The 5,155-nt window shown below is 30.8% G+C and overlaps 1 pseudogene; it reads right to left on the minus strand.

The window, feature by feature from the left end:
- Positions 1–219: 219 nt before the first annotated feature.
- On the minus strand, positions 220–3,401 carry LOC137805582 (small ribosomal subunit protein eS12 pseudogene; annotated as a pseudogene).
- Positions 3,402–5,155: the final 1,754 nt, after the last annotated feature.

The following is a 5,155-nucleotide window of genomic DNA, read 5'->3' on the forward strand; positions in this document are numbered from 1 at the left end:
TATAAAAAATATTAAAATAATAATATTGAGAGTTGTAATGTGGTTGTATAAAAAAAGTGGATTGTCAATATATTATTATCATTTTTTTTATTAGTAAAGAATATAATAAATTAGAAAGGAATATTTTAGGGGTAACTCAACCCGTTTACAAGAATCAAAGGGTCCTTGTCCCTAAAAGAAAAACAATTTAAAGTGCGCAAAATCTATAAATCTTGCAACTCAATGAGACTTGACATGATGCAAAACAACATTACAAGCTTCATGCTCCTCACCGAAATCCTTGACAACCACACAAGAGCAACCAGTGACCTACCTAGCTTTTTCTTCGGAATCAATCTTACACAAACCAGCCCACTCACCCAAGGTCTTTGCACTAGGAACAATGAAAAGGCTAACATTATGCTCTACACAAATGGCCTTAACAGGTTTAACATAGTCAAGTTAGTCACAGTCTTTTGTCAGAACACAGAGTTGTGCAACATGCTTCTTAATCACTTTTGCAGCCTCGTGAAGGCCTCGTGTAAGACTGCCAAAAGCCAGAGATTTTTTTAGAACTAGTTGAAAGGCAGTCATGATTTCCATGGCCTCACCTGGAATGGAAGTAGCTGGCTCAGCTGGGACAACAACTTTTTCACCTGATATCTCCTTGTTGTTAGATAAAAACAAAATCTCCTTCCTTTAAAGTTGATGATGCTTGTGCCAAAACCAATAGTTGTTGAGAACAATGACAACAATCTTATAACACACTGCAATAACTACTAACTAACAAAAACAACAAAAGCTCATGGATTGGCTGCATAAATTGAACAAAAGAATCAAAGTACCTCTACAAATAAACCTTCAAAGGCTCTGGCCCCTCACATAACTGATAGCAAAGGATTGCCTAATGCATAAAGGAACAACCATAATATAGCATCTATTAACATTAACAATTTAGGAAAAAGCCTTGAACAAGTCTGAGTCCACTAAGGCAAAGTTGAGGTGCTTAGACTGGCAATTACAAGAGAATGCCCCCATTGTGGTACCCTTCTACTCCAAGTCTCCAGAGCTGCAATACCCTTGGATTCAACATTAAGATAACCCTCACACGGTCAACATCGGTTCTACATTAGGAAAAAAAATCTTCTTAGCCTCATCTACATTCCAACTTTTTCTGAATAATCAGTTTCTTCTTGACATTCACCCTTTTGCACCTCAATCTCCACCCTCTCTGCACTTTACATCTCCTCCTTAGAATAAGTAGCAGATGGATCATTTTTAACTAATAAATTGGTCCAACCACCCTTGCATCACTAAGTTTGTACCGAACCTGCACCTTCAAAATCAGCCAACAACCCCTGCACACAGGCTTCCATTCCCTTGCACATTTCGATTGGTATGGCTTGCTTCTAGCTTCTAGTCCTTATTCTTGTGCTATGGCTTAAAATATATACCAACATATGACAACTTAACATTAAAACTATCACTTCCATACCTTTCACACATATTCACTAGAGATAAGAATATAATATATAAGTGGGTGCAAATTATCTCTTATTTATCTAGATATTGTGTTAACTAGGGTGTAACCTCCTTTTCCTTTGTTGCATTCCTATAATTTTCTTATGATTATAAACTACGAGCAAATTATTAAATAAAAATCAATTTTAGAGACAAAAAAATAATTAGGTACAATATTGATTAAATTATATATCACACACACAAATGGAACTATCTAAAGTTATTCTCCTTTTGAGTAAGTTGTATTTAGTTGCTATTTGTTATGTAATACTCTTCATGCATGTATTTATGCTGACGAGAGGGCTTTCACCTTCCAAAAAAATTTTAAACAGACTCTTATCTTCCCTACTTATTCGATTAGATAATATGTTATGTCCAGCTTTAATTGTATACAACAATGTGTCCCCTTCCTTCCATTGCCATTTATTTTCTCCATCATTAAAGGCATATCTCTTAGTAGTTTCTTTAGTTGGTTAAGTTGAACCTCCAATCAAAAAAATTCCTCCTCCACTCCAACTACCATAATTTTTCATCTCTCTACTTCATATAGTCAAACCTCTTTACATGTAGAAACAAAACATAATCTTGAGAAACCATCTCTAAGAGATTTGTTTCTCATCCAACAATCCTCGTGAAACTTAATGTTTAACTCATTTCCTAATTTCCAAATAATGTTATCTTGAAATCCAACCCCCACTCTGCTTTTCATATTCTTTTAATGTTAATCCCCCAAATAGAATCCTAAATATTCACCTTCGATTCCTTTAAATCCCTCAAACCTCCATATTTAGTTTCTAAAAATTCTCTCTAGAATCCTAAATTTTCAGTCCATAGCCTCCACATCCACTTTCTTTGTAAAACAATCAAATCAATAATCCCTAGTCTCCTCATCCTTCTTTGTTAAAAATTCTCAAATCAATAACTATGAATTTCCCTATTATAATTTATTGTATTTGTTCCTCTTCTTTCACACTTATGTCTAATTAGGTTAAAATCTTCCTACACACACCACGCCTTATTATTTTGTGAGTTCCTAACATTACTAGTTTCAATTAACTTATGTTTGGAAAGTATACATTTACAAAAGTGATTATTATATTGTGGTTTTCCTTACATACACCTTCAATTATGCTATAAATATTCATAGTTAACAAAAGAAAGTAAAACGACTACGAATACCCTAATGTCAGTGATATAATAAGGCTTTGAAATTTGTTATAAAATAAAATAAGTTAATATATATTGAAGAGTGTTGGCAACGACAATGCTAGCTAATAATGCAATGGGATACAATACTATTTGATGTGAGATAGGGCTTCCAATCCTTCATTTTCCACAAGTATGTTAGTTGCCAAACACAATAAATTAGAATGTTTGTTAGCCACTAGTAGTGCATGCCAAGCCATTACTCAATAAACCAAACAATTTCAAATTAAGTTTTAAATCCACACATCGTCATAGTCCTCCTACACATTAGACCAACATTAATTTTCCAACTACTAATATGACTCGATCATCCATATGATACTATCTTAAATACAGATATTTTATTATTCCAGACATTCCCTTTACACATTCCATGGTGGTAACGCCTTCCTCACCTCTCATAATAAATTCCTAATAAATGCTTTTTCATGATCCTTTTTAACTCATACACTACATATATGTATGTGTAAGCGAAAGTAACATTGATTTGTGGAATCAGATCGAAACAGCAGAAAATGAGGCAAGAAGCAATCTATATTCGTGATTGGAATAATTAGTTGAGCATCACTATCTTAGTTCTGTTTAGAATTGTTCGTATGCCAAGTGTCAAACCCCACAGGTCCTGTAGATATATTGCCAGCTTTGTACACAGTTGTGTTGTTGGATTTCATGCCACAAATTCTAGCTTCATTCATTAATCAGCGATGGTGACAAAAATCCGACACACCCAGCAGCGAGAGCGAAATAACTATGGCGGTGACACTGTGTTTATATTCTCTTTTTACTCCTTCACAACAACCAATGTACAAGTGCCCCAGCTGTTCCAGATTCCATATAATCCCTTACTGTATATAATGTGAAAAGTGGTGTAATTTATTTGGCAATAAGGTTAAATTGAGTTATCAAAATGTTTAAATGATGTCATTTTAACATATTAAAAACTGGGATATTGCATGTAGAGTTGGCTACATGGATGAAGGCCGCCAGATTGGTCTGTTGAATCCGTGGTCTGCGCAGGTTATAGGTCTTAAAATTTTCACTCTACATGTTTGAGTTTTTGTTCATGCAGATGATGTCACGTGTTAATAAGTATATTGGAACCCTCCTTAAGAAAGTGGATCTTTGTAATCTTATTGCAAATGAAAATGTAAATGATATGAAGAAGAAAATTATTGTAATGAAGGAGACTTTTGTAAAGAACTAGATGAATAAAAAATAATAATATTGATAAACAGTAATGGGATAAGGAAATGTGTTTTTTAACAAGCAGTTATAAATTTGTATTCAAACCATTATTTACAAAGTATATAATTTTATTCCATAAGATATCACATGGAATTTCACTATACACATTCCTCTCTATTTATTTCCGTATAATGATTTATATATTATAGTAGAAAATCGAACTCAGATTACATAAATAAATACAAAACTCATGTTTAATAAAAAAAAATATCATATAATTTTGTTCTCATTATTATTATTATTATTATTATTATTATTATTATTATTATAATTATTATTACTATTGGTATTATTAATAACAATATTAATATTAATATTAATAATAATGATAAAATAATAATAATAACAATAATAATAATTCATTATGTGTATTTCAAACCAATATCATAATTCGTATCTAAAGATCAAGAGTATTATCTACAACATCACTTACTCGTATGAAAGACTAGATCCATTATTTTTATTATGATTAATTTTTTTATAATTTTTTTTATTATATTTATTAATATTATTATTATTTAATATTATTATTATTATTCAGTATTGATACTTTGACACTAAAGATAAGAAATACACTCATTTAACAATTCAATAAAGTAATATTTTAATTATATTTATTTTATTGTTTAATTTAAAATATTATTATATTATTATAAGGGATTGTCAAATGACTGTTTTTTACTATTAATTAAGGGTGCCAAAAAAAATTCAATTATTATTTTTATTAGTAATAATACTATTAAGAATATTTTCCTACCCCCAGTTCCTTAATTCCATACAAATTTCTTCTGTATTGTCCTAATCTCTTCACAAACACAATTTGGTGCTTTAAAGAACATATAATATTAAGTTAGAGTTATTATGACATATTTAATTAGACATATGCGACTCGGAAAGGATAAAAATCTCTTCTTCCACATTGTTAGTCTTTTCTTGATTTTACTGACAGTAGACTTCCAAAATTCTTTCCTTTTGGGCTTCTCTCCTATATCCATTCCCATCTATCTACTTAAAAGGTACTTGCATCAAGCCACAATCCAAAAAAAATGAAAACCTCCTTATTTCATCTTTTGCAAGGTCATTATCTCAAAATTTTACTTTTATGGAAATTGATAAGCGATTAATTTCAATAATATATCATATTAAAATATAGAGATTTAGGAATATTAATTGTTAAATTACATATAAAATAATCTTTAATTTA

This window comes from Phaseolus vulgaris, chromosome 7 (genome assembly GCF_051622355.1).
Source record: "Phaseolus vulgaris cultivar YP4 chromosome 7, ASM5162235v1, whole genome shotgun sequence".
Taxonomy (NCBI): Eukaryota; Viridiplantae; Streptophyta; class Magnoliopsida; order Fabales; family Fabaceae; genus Phaseolus; species Phaseolus vulgaris.